At 47.1% G+C, this 18,389-nt stretch overlaps 1 long non-coding RNA gene across 2 annotated transcripts; it reads left to right on the forward strand.

Moving 5' to 3' along the window:
- Positions 1 to 105: 105 nt before the first annotated feature.
- LOC125633527 (uncharacterized) lies at positions 106 to 13,615 on the forward strand. Of its 2 annotated transcripts, XR_012665232.1 has the most exons (6): positions 106 to 481; positions 3,620 to 3,721; positions 7,068 to 7,482; positions 11,209 to 11,327; positions 11,930 to 12,017; positions 13,341 to 13,615. It is a non-coding gene; the product is annotated as an uncharacterized LOC125633527 (long non-coding RNA). The 2 variants fall into 2 exon arrangements; XR_012665231.1 differs by lacking the exon at positions 3,620 to 3,721 and having other exon boundaries at positions 119 to 481.
- The last annotated feature ends 4,774 nt before the right edge of the window (positions 13,616 to 18,389 follow it).

Below are 18,389 nucleotides of genomic sequence, written 5' to 3' on the forward strand. Positions count from 1 at the left end.
GGGGCTCGGCGCGATCTCCCTTGGCCGGGGCAGGGCGGTGCAATGTCCGCGGTGAATCCTTCCTCTCCCGGGCGCGTTCAGCCTCTTTCCCTCCGTGCCGCAGGGCGGCTGCGCTGTAGCCTGTGCCCACAGCTGTGTGTGAGCGAGGCCCGGGGCGGGGGCGGGCTGCGCCGCTGTCTCTTGACAACGGGCCCCGCGGCCGCCTCCTGCCGGCGCCCGGGCGCTCTCACGCGGGGCAGAGACACCCGGCGGCTGCCCCGCTCCGCCTGCGGGCGCCACCTTGCCGTGCCCGGGGTCGAAGCGCTGCGGGGCTCTGCAAGCGGCGCTGCCGGCCGGGGGCCTCGGGCTGCGGGAAGTAGCCGCTCCTGCCAGGACACGGCGTATCCGCAAATGGTGCGGACTGCGCCACAGACACAGACAAGAAGAAGCTGCCGTGCACAGACCCGCAGAAACCACACAGAAGGCGCAGAGAATAGACACAGTGAGTACACACAAGTGAGGGCCAAATTAAAGCCGTTAAACTAGAAAAGGCTATTTTCAAAAAAAAAAAAAAATCCGGAAGAGGGAGGACTGTAAGGCAACCCCACCTGTATCTTTCTGTTGTAATCCTGCTGGAGATGGGAACAAACCTTCCAGATCTATATGAAAACTTCGGGAGCAGATACAAAAGAACAGGGGATAAGAGTAGCCATTTTACCGGAAGCTCTGGAAGTTTATAACATTCTTACAGCAGCCAGCTGAAAATGCTTCTCTTTTGGATGAGGCCTTCACAATGCTTAGGAACTATGGTAACCGTAAGAAAAATGTTGTGTTTGAACGGCACCAGTTCTGTAGTGGCCTCACCTACACTTAGGGGAAGAGCAGATAGACAAGTATGTCACAGAGCTGAGGCAAAAAGCAAGCGTTTGAGTTTGGAAACACTGAAAAGGATATTCTCAGCTACAGTACTGTGCTTAGGTTTCAGAGTAGCAGCCGTGTTAGTCTGTATTCGCAAAAAGAAAAGGAGGACTTGTGGCACCTTAGAGACTAACCAGTTTATTTGAGCATAAGCTTTTGTGAGCTACAGCTCACTTCATCGGGAGCTGTAGCTCAGGAAAGCTTATGGTCCAATAAATTGGTTAGTCTCTAAGGTGCCACAAGTCCTCCTTTTCTTTTTGCAAGTACTGTGCTTAGTGTCACTGATAAAGGGCTAAAGGAAAGGTTGTTGAGGAAAGTGGAAACCTGATTTGGGCTTGCAGAAAGGAATAGGCATTCGCAGAGCCTCACAAGCCGCAAAGACACAACTAGAGATCCCATCTGGGCCACATACTGGCAAGTTTGTAGAGGCTGTTACACAAAAGAAGACTCATGGGGAGGGCCCAGCTGCTGGTGAGTCAGAGCAAAGCAGGCACACCATCCACTCACACAAAAAGTCTGTACACACTGTGGTACAACACACCTAGCCTATGGAAAAATATGCCACAAATGTGGAAAATTAAATCACTATTCTATTTGCAGAGCAACACACTTACCCAAAAGGCAAAGCCACAAATCTCTGACTGAACTAGAATGTGAACAATCTCTTTTTGTGTATACAGTGTCACGGGGAAACAGAAATCCTATACCTCTGTCAGAAATCATATAGCTTACTCACAGAACCTTGGTATCCTACACTGTATGTAAGGAAGGTACTTATGAAGTTTAATCTTGATATTGGGGTGGAAGCTAAATGTTTTCCAATTCAGTGTTTGAGAAAGATAGCAGGTCCCATCTAGAAAAAGCAGTCTGATGAGGTGCTTATAGCATATGGTGATTCCAGAATATACTCTGAAGGGGAAGTCACTTTAACAACAGCAATTGTTAAAGCTAAGGTCAGTCTTCAATTGAAGACTTCACCTTAGTGATGAAGACTGAATCACTAAGGCATTTACAACACTACTGATAGGCAGAGAAGCCTGCATACGGGTACACCTAGTATGTATGAATGAGTATGCTGCACACAAAAGCACACAGCACTAAGAAGAATTGCTTGCACAACACCTGGAATTCTTCAGGGGACTAGGAGAGTTCTGTGGGAAGGATTGCATATATACAGACCCATCAGTCACCCTTGTCATACAGTGCATGGCTGCGGAACTACACCTTTTGCAGTGACAGACTCAGAAATTCACTCAGACAGTTAGAAAAGGAAAGAGTCCTAGCCAAAGTGAACTCACCCACTCCATGGGTTAGCAGTTTAATCATAACTGGGACAAAATACGGCAAGATTAGGATTTGTTTGGATCCCTGATGCCTTAATAAGACTATACTGATACAGCATTATTCTATCCCCACACCAGCAGATGTCCTGACTAGCTGGTAAAAAAGCATATTTATTATGCTAGATAAGAAAGATGGATATTGATAAGTCACATTAGATAATGAGTCATTTGATCTTTGCACTTTTACTACACTCTGGGACAGATACAAGTTTCTCTCTTTACCTTTTGGAATAAGAGATAAGGTGGTTCAGTAAAGATAATGCCATAATAAATAGACATGAGGAATGACTAAGAGAACATGCTACTGTGTTCTGTTGTGTTCCAGTGGTTTGAGCTGCACCGTTTATCTGCATGCACACTAGCTGCCTTAGGTGTAATTGTATTGAATGGTGGAGCAGTTGGAGCAAATTGGCTGCTCTGTCACTGTGATATGAGGAGAGTTGCATCTGTACTTTGAGGGATCAAGTAGTCCTCATTTCAGCATTGAGTTTATAGGCTTTGTCAGTAGGGGGTGCCGGGAGTGTGTCTTGCTATGGGGATTGTCAGCCATCTGGTGGTCTATGTGACTAGTCTCCAGTCCTTAGTGAGGAGTCAGTGAAGGCAATGTCTCAGAAGGAATCCTCAGGGCAAGGGTGAAGAGGTAGTAACATTTAGCAAATCTGGGATGGTTAGTGTTTGTGTGTAGGTAGCTGCTGTTTGCTATGTCTGATCTAAACTTGAGTTTTGCCTTAGCAAAGAGTAGATGCTAGACTTTGTCCTACAGTGCTTATGTGCTCTGTTCCCAGAGTGTCTGTAGTATCTGTAAGGGCAGTGTGTTATTGGCATGTTGGAGTATCACTCAGAGGGCAGAGTAAAGGTTGCATTGCACAAATGGTTTGTACCTTAACTTTTTATTTCCTTGTTTTCAGAGGTTTAAGGTTACCCACTGTTCACATTCTGGAAGGGCATTAGGCCCCACTGAGTAAACCTAACTCTGTATTAATGAAGGTTTGGGGCAGTTAATTTCCTTGGTATTTTAAGGGGAAAAATTCTTACTACCCCGTAGAGTGGTTGCCCTTGCTGAACCCCTGAGGGGAGGTGCAGTTGCCCTGAATTGTGACACCTGCTACTAGAGGGAGCTGTGGAGACTGTTCTGTTGTTTGAATCCATAAAGAAAAATGCACCAAAATTTGAAAATAAACTCTCCCCATCATGCCAGGCCTGGAAAGAAGGGACTCAGCAGGGGAGGAAGAAGATGACAACATGGGTCAGCACATCTCACAGGTTCCAGATAAAACAGAGGGAGCCATGGTTTAGGGATATCACACCAGCAGGAGCACTATTTCTCTGCACTGCAAGAAGTGCGGTAAGAGGGAAAACGTCACCTGGTCTTTCCACAGTGCCCCACAGAACAGCAAAGAATACGCTGAGCAGAAGCCATCAATGACTGCAGATAGGAGCCATGGAACTAGTTAAGTGACTAGGAGGAGTCGGGTCCGGAGGTAGGTTGTCTCCAGATGAAAGGATATGTGAGCTGTACCATTTCACAGAACTGTATATGGTGGAGACTGAACAGATGTCATCACCTGTATTATGTTAATGTAAAGGTTAATGATGTGATATTGACAATGGAGAGAGATACAGGAGTGGCAATGACCATGATCTCTGAGGGCGCTTACAAAAAAAATGTTATCTGAGGTAAGAAACTATTGTGCTTTTACAGAATTGCAATAAAGGCAGAGAGGGGTATTAAGGTGTCTCCCTGTCACTGTAACTTATAAAGGTGTCTGTTCACCGTTAGAATTAATTGTAATGGAAGGAAATGGCCTCCTAGTAATAGTCAGAGACTGGCTATACAAGATTAAATTGGATTGTGGTACATCATCTGCCAGACAGAGTGGGGGTACTAAAAGACCAGTGTAATTAGTGCAGATACGGGTTTGGTTAAAGACATACACCAGCAAAGCAAAGGCCAGTCCTAAATTTCTGAAGACTACACCTGTTCCATATGCTCCGTAAGAGCCCATGGAAAAGCAACTGGATGACTTGCAAAAGCAGGGTATAATTTCTCTATGGAGTCCAGTGAAAGAACTGTACTAATTGTGTGTATCCCGAAAGGTGATGGTAGTGTAAGAATTTGTAGGGATTATAAAGTCACTATAAACCCCGGGCTGGAGATGGATAAATATCTATTTCCTAAACCACAAGATTTATTTGCAAAAGCTGACAGAGGGAATGAAGTCGAGCAAACTAGACTTGCCCCAAGCTTACCAGCAGATGGCAATGTAGCCAGATGCAAAACCATTTCTGTCCACAAAACGCACACAAGGGTATTTAGGTATGAAAGATTATCCTATGGGGAGCTAGCACGCCTGTTCCGTTTCAATGAATAACAGATCAGGCACTGCAGGAGGTAAATGGTGGTGTCTGTTATTTAGAAGATCTATTAATAACTGGGAGGACTTCAGAGGAACATTTAAAATATCTAGAGGGGACTTTAAAGAGATTGCAAAAAAATTGTAAAGTTAACAGAGTTTAGGAAACAATTGACCTTAATCGCTGATTTAGAAGTATAGGGTTGGAAGGGACCGCAAGGGTCATCTAGTCTAACCCCCTGCTAAGATGCAGGATTTGTTGTGTCTAAACCATCCAAAACAGATGTTATCCAGCCTCCTTTTGAAAACCTCCAGTGAAGACTCTTCCACAACCTCCTGAGGCAGTCTGTTCCATTGTCCTACTGTTATTAGTGTTAGGAAGTTTAATCCACTCGTAAAAATACTGGGTCCAAAGGCGTTCCACCATTAGTGGCAGCAAGGCTGAAGCGATGGGATTTGATCTTAGCAGCGTACCCGTATGCCATTTATTATAGACCATCAGAAAAACATGCTACTGCAGAAGCACTGTCCTATTTGCCCCTTTACACAGGGAAACAGAGAGGAAAACTCTGCGTATCGAGTCTCTTTCCTAGATGACCTTCCTATTTCAGCTAATGATATTGCTCTGGAAATAAGAACCAAAATGGGATCTTTTAAAGTGATGCACTATGCACTATCAGGGTGGCCAAATCACATAACCGAAGAACAACTTAGCCCTTACTATTTCAGGGAACTGGAGTTATCCCTGTAGGATGGTTGTTTACTATGGGGACTAGGGTTGCCTGGTGTCCAGTTTTTGACCAGAATGCCCTGTCGAAAAGGGACCCTGGCGGCTCTCGTCAGCACTGCTGACCAGGCCTTTAAAATTCCAGTTGGCCGCCCACAGCAGCTCCTGGGAAGCTGCCAGCATATCCGTCTGGCTCCAAGGCATAGGGGTGGCCACAGGGGCTCTGCATGCTGCCCCCACCCCGAGCGCCGGTTCTGCAGCTCCTGTTGGCCAGGAACCCCAGCCAATGGGAGCTGTGGGGATGGCGCCTGCAGGCAGGGGCAGTGCGCGGAGCTGCCTTGTTGCACCTCCACCTAGGAGCCAGAGGGAGGAGATGCTGCTTCTGAGAGCTGCCTGAGGTGAGTGCCACCCGAAGTCCACATCCCGAACCTCCTCTCGTGCCCCAACTTCTTGCCCCATCCCTGAGCCCCCTCCTCCCAAACCTCCCCTTCCCAAACCCCTGCCCCAGCCTGGAGCGCCGTCCTGCACCCCAAACCTCTCATTTCTGTGGAGCCCACACCACCAGCCCAGAGCCTGTACCCCCTCCCACACCCTGCCCCAGTCTGGAGCCCCCTTCCACACTCCAAACCCCTCTGCCCCACCCAGAGCCTCCTCCTGCACACCAAACCCATCGTCTCCAGCTCCACCCCAGAGCCCGCACCCCCAGCTAGAGCCCCCACCCCCTCTCACACCCCAACCCCCTACCCTAGCACGGTAAAAATGAGTGAGTGAGCGAGGGTGGGGGAGAGCAAGCGACAGAAGGAGGGGGAAATGGAGTGCAGGGTGGGACCGCAGAGAAGGGGCAGGGGTAGGGCCTCAGAGAAGGGATGGGGTAAGGGCGTTCGGTATTGTGTGATTAGAAAGTTGGCAACCCTAGTCCTGTGTAAGGCAGTAATGACATTTTCATGAGAAGCAGAGAATGAAGAGGGAAAGATGTCTGAAGCCTGGGTCCAGCAGAATGAGCCTTACCTGGATTTTAGCTTTTTGTCCATATTGTGTTACAGCCTATACTGGTTTCCTGACAGCCCCTCCCCCAGGTTTTTCTGTCTAGGGTAGAGAGTATTGGTACAAAATTACAAGGGGCGGATGAAGTGGGAAGAAGGTGTAGTAAAGCAGATATTGGGATCAGTGACACATCTGGTAGAGGTAAAAGGGGGCGGGGGGGTAATGAAGAGGCATTCATTGTTACCAGATAAAGGCTCAGTACAATTAGAGGGTGTGGCTCCTGAAGTTGATTTAAGCAGGGTCTGAATGAGCTCTTCTCTGACATCTAGTGATCAGCTGGCGGGAAAGACTTCAGGAACCAGTCTTGTTTGCATAGGCACGCCTATTGTGCTAAGGTGTGCAGCGTGATGGAGCAGCTTTGCCCAGATGACCACTTTTGGCTGGTGTAGGACTGCAGGTTACTGTGGTGTTGGGTGCAGGGGTGAGGAAAGGTTGTTGTCCTCGTTGTATGAGTGGGGGCAGCAGAACTGTGCTTGGCCTGCCCTGATTGAGCGCGGTCACCCTCAACTTTACTGCACTCACTAAGCAGGGGTAGGGGTGCCAAAGGCTAGCGGAGAGGTGAGTTGGGGGTGACTGACTGAGGTGGTATAATAGGTATAGGCTTTGCCCAGAGAGTCCTAGCCATTGTTCTGACCCTTTGCTCTCTACTGTTTAATAACTAAGCGGATTATACTCATTTGGGAGTCTCTTGTTTTGTTACAGATCACTAGAGCTGAAGTGGCTGATGCCCAGGTGCGTGTGACCTGCTGTGGGGCAGTATCTCCCGTACAAGAGACTGACCAGTCTGCTTTAGGAGCAAGGCTGCTCTTCTAACGGCTGAAATTACTGAGAGCTGTGTTAAGGGGCGGGATGTCAAGGCATCGCAGAGGTGGCAGTAGAGCGGCACAGTGGTGGCGTGAACAACGAGGCGGCCAGCGGCCGAGGGACTGGCAGCGATGTGGCCAGCGGCAGGGTGAACGATGAAGCAGTGGCGGCAGCAGGCAGCAAGGCAGAGTGAAGGGTGGAGCAAGCCGCTGAGGCACTGTTCAGCCCCTCCCCCATACCCACTGTGGTGGGAGGTGAACTCACCCGAACGCACCTCTGAATTCTGCATCTTTGCTGACCAAGCACAACAATTGTGAGTGCAATGTGGTGGAGGGAGAGGGGAGTGGCATGTTAAGGGAACACTTTGTCGGACTTTCACACTGCAAGGTGAGAACCTGAGGCAAAGAACACTGCCCAGTGTATTGTGGGGTGGGGGTTTTGCTCATGGTCACATGCTTGTGGTGGTTCCCCAAATTAATGCTGGCTTCCTTTCCCCTTTTTATTGAAAGTTTTCTTTTCTACACTCAGACTTGGTACTTGCCAGAGGGGAAGTATTGACCCTTAGAGGTGCCCAAGGGCGGTGTAATTTTTCCCAGATTACCGGTGGGGACTCAGGCCAGTTCTGTATTCTGTTGTTAAGAGGGATCCCTAGATATTGAACCCAACCTCACCTGGCAGAAGGGTTACATTAGTAAAAACAGTTACTTCTACTCTAAAGAGCTAATAGAGAGGATAGAGGCAGATCTGTCAGAAAGGTGTTTGAGAACTGCCAGCATGTTAAATGCAGGATGGGAGTGATTGGGGTTTTATTGTCAGGATTATTTTCTCTTTGTTATAGACAGTCCTGAGATACAACATCCTCATGCCCAAAAAGATATCTGGGTTCAATCTCTCTCTGCAGACAGTGAATGCTTCCTGCACAGCAGCCTTGCAGCACAGTTTGATCTGCTCCTTTCAGCCAGGTCACTTCCCACCATTGCCCCAGCTCCCTGGGTGATAAGAACCAGCCAACTGGGAAACGGGAGAGGAGAGGGTTTAAAACAGGACTATCGATTATAAATATTGTTACAAATCTGGAGCACCCAAGGACTTCCCTGTTGTCACTCTGATGAACTGCATGGCCCCTGAGGGCTGCACTGTGTCTGTGTGCATAGGACTTGGCTTCTCCTGCCCCAAAAATCTGGGCCTCAATGACTGGAGCAAAAGGAGATTCTCCACTAGATGTTAGCAGTATAGAGTCTATGGTACACAACTAAGCATTTCTGATTCTATCCAGCAATGCCCTAGAGTGCACATATACACAAAATAGTTGAGTACAGTGTTAGTGCTGTTTTATAATGGGGATGATTCCTCCCTGGGCTCAATCCTTAAGTAGTCCCAGCCCTGGTATGGGGCCATATCCCCAGGGCTTCCTCCCTGGAGACACTATCTTCCTACAGCTGGGCTCAGTCCTTTCTCAGTCCCAGCAGCCAGCCGGGAGCTCCTTCATTGCTCCCCCAGTCCCTGCTAGCAAATTGTCTTTGGCTCAGTCCTAGCAGCCAGGCAGGAGCCTCTTACTCCTCCGGTCCCTACCCCTGCTTAGCTGCCTGTGCTCCTGCTGCTTTTCCAGCCAGGCACACAGTCCTTTCTTCTCCAGCTTCAAACAGCAACTAACTGATGATCTGTTCTGCAGCTCCTTTTATATGGCCCTCCTGGCCCCTGATTGGCCATTCCAGTAGCCCCTCTGATTGGTTGCTTCCTCGCAACCACTCTAGGCCTCTTGGAGGATCTCTCCACAGCTCCTTTCCTGGGATGGGTGTGGCAAACCCTGAGGCCTCCAGCCGGGGCCTTTGGGCCTACTCCACCCCATCACAGGCCCCCAGATAACAAAGTCCAATAATTTTGGATCGTGTCCCTGTACTATGGTCCTAGTCAAACACTTAGAACATTAGTTCCCTCACCCTGCATGGAACTTAGGGTGTTTCCATAAAGCACAGTTTCTGTCTCTAGGTATTTATAGAGCACCAGCACCATAGAAACCAGGCACTGTATTAATAGGCCTCCTCTCATGCCCGGTCCTTCCAGGGGGCCCCTCGCTACCCTCTCTCTCCTCCATGTCATTAAGTAGCCACAGTGCAACAGGTAAATCAGAAAGGTCTTCACAGGCTATTCGTGCTCTGGAGCAGAACGTTTCCTCCTCATTCATGATGTAGACTGATCCAGTCTCCCTGGTTTCAGTAATGCCGGATATGCAATAGCTCCAGCATGGCCACTGTTGATGGCAAGATGCTGTAAGGCTTCATTTCTCTCAGATCATCCCTGCGGAAGGTAAACGATGGAAGCGACATGAATAAACCACCCCAGGGGCAGAGGGGGTTACAGGCTGTTATACCCTGGGCTGGATAAAAGGAGAGGACCGGGTCAGCCAACCAGTGTTCTGAGCATTGTGGGCATTCACTGGAGCCCACTTGGCTCAGGACACATTGCCATCCCCTTCATTACATACAACCAGTAACCCACTTAATGAAACAAACATTATACTCAAGTTGTGTGTAGATTTCCTGTCAAACTGCTGCAGACTAGCTTAGGCCACACACATACAACCTAGAGACCGATTTTACAGGTATCTAGGTATTTAAATACCTTTGAAAATTTGCCCCCAGTGATTATTTTGCAGTTCCCATTTTGACCACTAGATGCCATTGTTCTTTCACAGGAATAGAACTGCCACTACTCCCAGTAGCTAAGGAAGTGGTGGGTCATAATATCATCACATGGGCATTTCTGCAGGATCTGGGACGCCTCTTATGTTTAATGCTTGTTAATAATGGATCCTCTTTCCCATTTCTTTGTTTAAAGCTTCAGGATGATTGTGTGATGATGCAGATGGAAACCAAGAACAACTGTGTCCCCTTTTACATGGAGAACATAAATTCAAAGAGAGATTTTCCCCCTGGTGTTATATATGTCTACAAGCTTTAAACAGATGCCTCTTGAAAATTTTTAGTCTCAGGGCCAAAAATCTTAACAAGACAACTGTAAAGAAACTGATTGGATGAACAGGGACTCTCTGGGGTGATGGTGCCATGCAAGGTGGGAGCCCCGTGTATTTGGAATCCACCTCAGTAGGTCTTTGATAGAGAGAAATTGATATTAAAAGAAAACATATAATGCCCTCCTCTGTCCTCCCATTCCCAGGTCTCACAAAAGAATATCAGTTTCTCTTGCTCAGCTGAGCAAGAACTTTCTTTGTCAAACATCAAACCAGCTTCAGTGCTGATATGTAATTACTATAAAAGAGGTAGGAGGCCTGGCTGAGATCCTTGTCTATTTCCACTAAACTGGGTGATGTTTATTTGCACTTTGCTGCTGGTACCTTACCACAATTGACAAAAGGCCACAACCAGCCTGTGTGTTGGATGTTAGCCCCATGCCCCTCCCAGATGCGACCAGTAGACTCATTGGAACTCACCAGACACTGCCTGGTTTTTGTACCTCTGCCTTGGGAATGGATCAGTCCAAAATGGGGAGATTTCAAGAGAGGTTCAGAAAGTCACTAAATATTTGATGAAAATGTCAGATTCTGCCCAAGAGTTTATAGATCAGCTGTGAAGACAGGTCATTCTGAAACAAGGGAGGCTGTGAAGCAGGGGGAACTCTTGGTGCCAACTGGTGGAAGACACAGGGATGCATAAATGTTACAGGGATCCCTCTGGGTCTGGTATTTACATACTACTTTGTCAGAGTCTGATGCAAGGTCTCTTCTGAAATCTTGTCACACTGGCCATCATAATCATTGCAAAATATATGTGTGGTTAATATGTAAAGAGTTATGCGTAAATAATGAAAATTATGTTTTAAGTTCTGTGAGTTGAATGCACCCACCATCAGTGGATAAACAAGTTTATTTCAGCCAGAAAATGTTTATCTATTGGTCTGTCTACAATTAAATTGGGTATTGTATACTTCAGAATGAACACCTATTTACAGTCTGAGCAAAATGCTAATCAAGTGATTGCAAAGTCTCCAGTGAAGACAATGGATTTCTTTTTTACTACAGCTGTAGGGACAGAAACAAACTCTGCACTTTTCCACTGAGGAGGCAAGAGATCAGCATACTTGTATCATGAATGGAAGATCACAGCCTAGCTTGGCTGTAATACGCTGGAAGGATTTTGGGTGAGTTTTTGCTCTGTCTGATATGACAAGTAAAGTATAGGCTCTAGAATGCATGTTACGATTTTATTTTATATGTAACACTTTGTTTCCAAAATGTCTGCTTATTATCACTTGACTCTCTGCTCTTTGTTTAAAAAACAGAACAAAAAACTTTCTCTATAGACAAATCTAAGTGCTGTGTGTAAAGCAGAGCTGTGCTGTACTGCTCTTTGGGAATGGCAGATCTGGAGAAGCTGAGTGTGTCCAGTGGATCTGGGGCTTCGCACTGCAGGTGGATGCTTGGAGGACTCAGGGGTTGGAGCGTATCTATCATTAACCAATACAGAGAGTGGGGCCTGGAAGGTAGTGCTTGTCTTGCCCCAGGCTGGTGGTGGTGGAGAACCGCCCCACAGCAGGTACAGACAAGGCTTCCTCATGCTCAGGGTGAGTGGTAGCTAGGTCCCTTATATCCATGGATACCCCTGGGAAGCATCACACAGGCTTCAACTTCTCAAAGGTTTTTGTGAGTTGGGAATACTCTGTAATGGGGGCAGGGGACATTCATATGGAGGTTACAGCAGTGGTTCGATAGAATGTGACATTTGGGTTTTTTCTTTTCCAAGCAAACACGTCTTGCTGAGTGCAGCACAGCTTGTGGTCAGACATCTCACCCGGAAAGCAGCTGCAAGTCTGCAGCGATTAGAGTAACGTGTGAGTGATACTTTACATAGAGAGCGATAAGAATAGGGAGAGGGGAAGGTGGGGGGAGGAGAGAGTGGGTGGCATGCAGAGATGTAGTTAAAAGAAAGGAAGAGTTGTTCCAAATCCAGAATGCTCTGAGGTATTTGAAAATGAGCCCATGTCACTGGAAAAATATACAAGATTTTCAGATGTTGGGCTTGGAAGTGAATCCCTTTTTACAGTGAAAATAAACCTATTCCTGAGGAGAAAATGGGCCCATCAGGAGGGATTTTCAAAAGCAACTAAATGACTTTGGAGCACACGTGCTATTGAAAGTCAGTGGGCCATGTACTCCTGAGGCACTTTTGAAAATCCCGCACATCAGCTGAAAGTGACTCTGAAATCGGAACTCTTGCATATTCAGGATTTGAAACGTCTCACAGTGCTGATGCTGTAACAGCCACTTCAGGGAACTTCATGGAAAAGTGAAACGTGGGGCATGAAATTGCCTAAAACATGGTGAAAATCTCTGTGCTGATTTCTACAGCTGCAGTGATTTGTAGAGCAGGAGACGAAAGGAAGTGGGATTAAGTGTGGATTTTTCCCTCCTAGCGCAACCAGAATTCCCATTAAAGCCCATGGGGCAGATTCTGATTTCTCTTGCTCCAGCATAAATCAAGAGTAACTCCCATGAAGTCCACAGAGTTACAGCGATGAAAGAGAGAGCATGGGTGAGGATGCAGGATTGCTCTGCATGGGCCCAAACAGACTGTTTCATGTAATTAATAGAACCCCCCCTTTCAGGACTGGCCTGTTTAGCTGTACAGAATGACGACATTTTCTGGGGAGAAAATTGGGCTTTTTTTTTTTTTTTTTGGTGCAGACTCCCCCTTTTCATTGTGGTGACAGAGTGCTGAGGCTGAACAGCACCCTCATGGCTTTAGCCTCCATTAGTTCCCCCAGGGACAGCTGCTAGAGCAATTAGCTAATCAGAAGGGGAGGCTGGGGAGGTAAGGAACACATTAGCCCTTAGCTGGCTAACCTGATAGAAGCCAGGAAGGAAGTGCTACAATGGAAGGAGGACTTGGCTAGCTGAGTCCAGGCTGAAAGTTCCCAAGAGAGGGAAATCTCTTTTCCTCCTAGGACCCTGGTAAAGATGGAGTGAAACATGTAGGATTAAAAACTGTGATGTTGCCCTGTACAGGTGTTGGTGGAAGGGTTTGGAATAAAATACAGACTGAACACTAAAAGAAAGTGGGTCTGAGCAGTTTCTGGAGCATCAGAGGATGGACAGAGCATCACCCTGTTATAATCACTCATGGTTTTTTACTCGGTGTTTTCTCTTTTTCACAGGACAAGCGTGGAATGTGAACTGAAGAAAGAAGCCGGACAGCTTATTTCCCTCTGACTATAGGCTGTTAGTAAATGTTACACTTACAGTCTGACAGACCGCACGCTGTGACTGTGCAGTAGGTGACTTGGCTAGATTCAGCTCTAGTGTGTAGGTCCCCTCCACAAACTCCCCCCAGATCTATAAGACCACACACTACCCTGGTTCCACAGTCAGACTGAGAACAGCAATTGACCAAAGCATGTAACATTTCCCATAATAAACTTCTCAAATTCCACATACCTGGGTCCTGGTTATCTTGTTCTGTCCACACACTTTAGTGGCATGAAACTGAAGAACATTTTTTGCTAGTAAACTCAATGGCATTTCTCTCTTGTAGTGCAATAATAACTTATAAACACCCCAGCTGACCAATTCCAAAATTTCAGGGAATGTTCTAGACATCGGTGGGCAGAACCCTGCAGATTTTGAAGAAACATGGACAACTGGAAAAGCCTGATTTTCCACTGGTACATGTGTGATTTAAAGTCAGGCATACAGGATGCCCATTTGGTGCTGCGGGCAGAGAAATCTCTGGTGCCCCCTGCTGCTGCATACACAAATCACAGGCAGCTGTTTAATATGCTGCTGTCTCTCCCTTAGGTGGATTGCTGGGCCTATGTAAGCAATGATGTGTGCAATTTCTAGTTAGAGCTAGAGGCAATCCCTAAAAGAAAGTAACAAAAGGGCAATGGAGTTATGCATGACTCTTGGATGAATCATCAGGAATATTGTGGGCAAGGCAAAGTACCTGCTTCACAGCTCTGCGAGTGCCGCTCAGTCCTGCCCTGCAGCCCCCTGCTAGTCCAGTCCTAGTCACCTCTTAAGAGCACTATTCACTAGGTCTTCCACAAATTTCCATACTACATATAACCTGATCACGGTGGAATTAAAAAAGACCCACACAGCCCCTCTTTTGCAAGTAAAGCAAGTTGGGGGGAGGGATAGCTCAGTGTTTTGAGCATTGGTCTGCTAAACCCAGGGTTGTGAGCTCAATCCTTGAGGGGGCCATTTAGGGATCTGGGGCAAACATTGGGGACTGGTCCTGCTTTGAGCAGGGGTTTGGACTAGATACCTCCTGAGGTCCCTTCCAACTCTGATATTCTATGATTTAAGTAAGAAGGGGACTGTGCCATTTAAAGGACAGAGCATCTCTCTGTCTTGTCCACCTCACAGCACCTTCCCAATTACTCAGCCCATTACAGGAAAAACAAAAGGGAAAGTTGGCACCATTCCATTTGGCCTCATTCAGTGCTGAATCAGTCACTCCCGCCACTGCCCCCCACACACACACACACTTGATCCTTGTCCCTAGGATGTACCAGCTTTAGGTCAGTACTCAGTTCAGAGAAAACCGCAATTACCCTAATGCACAATAGGACCCACACAATCAGTGTGTTGCTTGTGTCTATGATACAGCTAGAGCCAACGATTAGGGGGCCCCTGTCATGTGACTGTCCCCTCGTCAGTCTGACCCACATCATATTTCTGGGACCAACAGATACCGTCTAGTTTGTTCCCAGTATCCCTTCACATCAGAGCATTAAAACAAGGAGGGGAGGTCCTGACTGACCACTAGATAGTGAGACAAGGCATCTCCTTCACCCCAGCAGGCTCACTGCTTCCCCCTCTGGCAGTGGGGGCTTGGAGTAAGTCAGCCCTGCTCCGGATAGTGTTTGTTCTCCTGCTTGGGATTTATTTCTCAATATTTTCCAAGTAGGTCTCAGAGCAGGCCCAAGGAGTGCCCCTCCACCAAACAAAAAGAAATATGTTCATAATACAAAGCAAAAGGGAATACCTTTTCCTATCCTTCTCTGGAGGCGTGTTTCCTCTTATTGGCCCTGGAGTACCAGTTCTTCCCCTAAACAGGCAGGCAGCTTCCACTGTAAAGAGAAGAGCAACCATACAACCTGGCAAAGCCTTTCTCCCTGCTGCCACTAGCCCTGCAGCAGCTTGTCTCTCACCTGAGGTGGCATTTTTGAAAGTCTCAGGTAGCCCTTAATTGGGCTCAGGTGTCCCTAGTTGACCTGAGGTAACCCCTTTTCAGCTTCTTGCCCCAGAATGAGAAAGGCTAATATACCCGCCCACTTCCCAGAACCCAACAGGACCCCAGCCTGACTTTGTCATAATAGTAACAAGCTAGCAAGGCTGACTCTAGGGTTAAATGCTGTGGGCATGCCTACATGGCCCTGCAGTTTGAAGTTCAGGGGTGTAACAGTGCATACTAATGTGCTACACTATAACTGCCCCGTGTAGACCCTGTGAGCCAAACTAAAAGTTACATCGTTTACATTAATGTAGTCCTGTTTCAGGAGTATGGCAGTGCAAATTATGTACCTTTTATTTGCACCTGTAGGGTTTATATGGGGCAGTTACAGGAAAGAATACTAGTGCACAGGGCAGTTTGCACCCCTCCACTTCAAATTGCAGGGCCATGTAGACAAGCCCTTAGAGAAAAAATAATGAAAATACAGTAATGATTAGTGTAGACAGTATTTCCACCAATAGATGCTGCTGTATCTTTATCTTAGTGTTAAGTTGTTGTCTTGTGTGTTGTGGGGAATTTAGCTGGGAATTCAGTCCTGCCTGTGGTGCTGGAGTTATTACTTGCCGTGTCCCAATAAATACTTTGGGTTCTACAAGCAAGTATTACAACTGGTGGCACCAGCTTCAAGATGGCAAAATCAGTTTTGCCTGAGAAGAAATGTGCTGATCGTGCAGATGAGACTGGAGTCTGTGAATAGTTGGCAGACTTTCAGCTGTTGCTCTCTGTTAATGAGTGGTCTGGTGAAAAAGCAGCACGTACCTAGCAGTGTGTTTGGATGGTGACTCCAACTAATTTTACCAGCACCTTCCCAGTGTGGATCATGCTTTTTATAGACAGTAACAGGAACATTTGTATGACCACCATGGGGGGGGGAGGGGAGAAGAGATTCATCATTTTGAAATACTGGAAGGAATGGTAAGCCAGGAAGTGGCAGGGAGGGGAACATCTGTGTAGGTATTTGAGTGCATTGCAGACACTGTTCGAAAGGACTTTCCCTGCACCACCCTGCCTGGGAGATGGCTCAAATGAAGCAGAATCTGTTGCACCGAATCTGGAACTGGCAATGCAGAGAGGAGGCGTATGCCTAGTGGCGAGCTGTGAGAGAATCCCGTGTGAAAAGTAGTTTATAAACTGTTCAACAGAGGATCTTCATAAGCTGATGGTGAAGAAAGATCACATACTGGACAAACCTAAGGGCCAGATTATACACAGAGTTGCAAATGTGGAAGCAGAAAGTGATGTTTCCTTAAAGGTATCAGCTGTTAATTTCCAGCCCCGGTGTGACTCCTGTGCAGTAACTCTGGGAAAGATTGCAAGGGAAATGGCTAAAAAAGTGGAGGCCCAGGTGCAAGCTGTGCACGGACATCTGGTGGGTCAGAGAGAGACTATTTCTCGAGTGGGTCCCAGGCCAGATGACATTTGTGGGTGATGTAGAGGCAAAGGCCTTGGGAGATTAAATTGTCCAAACAGGGGGAAGCCATACCTAGGGAAACTAAAAGTTGCTGCTACAGTAGGGCCACCCTACTAAATGGGCTCTTCTTCTGGTGACCAACATTTCCAGTGATGTTGTACTGGGAGTAGATTTCATCTAGGGAATCACAAAATCCTGGGGTGGATGCTGGGGGGGCAACTCTTGGACCTTTGAGATGCCTCTACCATGCCTACAGGGTGATACCCTGTGGTAGCTCAGCCGTAGAAGGCAATGAAAGGACAGGATTAGAACAGCTACTTTCATGACATGCTCATGTGTTTCCCAAGTTCTTCATTATTCCTGGAAGATAGGATTGGGTGCAATATCAGACTGTTCTTAAGCCTGGGATTGTTCCAGTGGGACAACATCATACTGGAGTTGAAGGGGGAGCAAAGGTGAGGTGGGAGGGCAGAACTGATGTGGGAGCAGGGTTGAAAAGCAGAATGAATTGCTGGGCAGGGGACAGGCTGATGTGGGGGTGAGTCCCTGTAGCAGGGGCCAAAAATCACCTTAATAAATTCAGGTGAGGGGGCTACACTAAATTGTCACATGGACACACACAAACACACAGATGGACAGACACAGACCCACTGGGTATAAGCAGGGGTCATTCAACAATCAAAAGTTAGGCAAAAATGCAATACAATCTTTTTTAAAAAACTTGGTTTTGGGCCAATGATTGGGCCCTGACTCATGATTTTTGAACTTCTGGGTTGGCAATACTGAAAATGTCACAGCTATAACCCCTATGGAGTGTGAAAGGGTGGAAAGAGGGCACGAGGGTGGGAGAGAAGGAAGAGGAGGGGGGGCTGATGTGAAAGGATGGGGAAAGGGCATGGCTCAGCAGCCCAGCAGAGAACCCTGCCAGCAGATGCCCAGCTCCGCAATGTTTAAGGCCTGTCTAGAATCCAGGCCTGTGTAATGAAAACCCTGGGCCAAGCAGCTGCAAAGAGTGAGGCAATCACCAGCCCCCAAACTTTTCCTTTGCTCCAAAGATTGGAGGGAGTGTGGCTCAGCTGCCCTATAGGGAACCTCACAAGCAAATGGTCAGTCATTTACTGTGTGTTGGCCGAGCCCCAATGCTCATCACAGCCAGAGCAGCAGCAGTTCACCCTCTGTGACCTGCAGGTCAGCTGAGCTGATCCCACACTCTCCCAGTATGTGGGGGCACACTCACCGATCAAGGAACACCAGCAGGCAGCATGGGACAAAGATCAGTCACCAAACAGAAGGAACAAGGAGACAAAAAAAAAAAAAATAAAAATTAAAGTCTGAATTAAAAAAAATCAAATATTTGAAAATAATTAAACAAAAATTCTAATTGATTTTTTTTTCACAAAAAGGAAATTTCTTTGGCATCTGTAGTCTTCAAAACAGCAATTGTGATGAATAATTTTTCATTAGAAAAATATTTCATCAGCTCTCCCCTGACATGTTTCGCTCTTGCAGGAGTTAGTACATTTCTGACTAGCAGAGGAAGCTTTTGAAACAGAC

This window comes from Caretta caretta, chromosome 1 (genome assembly GCF_965140235.1).
Source record: "Caretta caretta isolate rCarCar2 chromosome 1, rCarCar1.hap1, whole genome shotgun sequence".
NCBI lineage: Eukaryota > Metazoa > Chordata > Testudines > Cheloniidae > Caretta > Caretta caretta.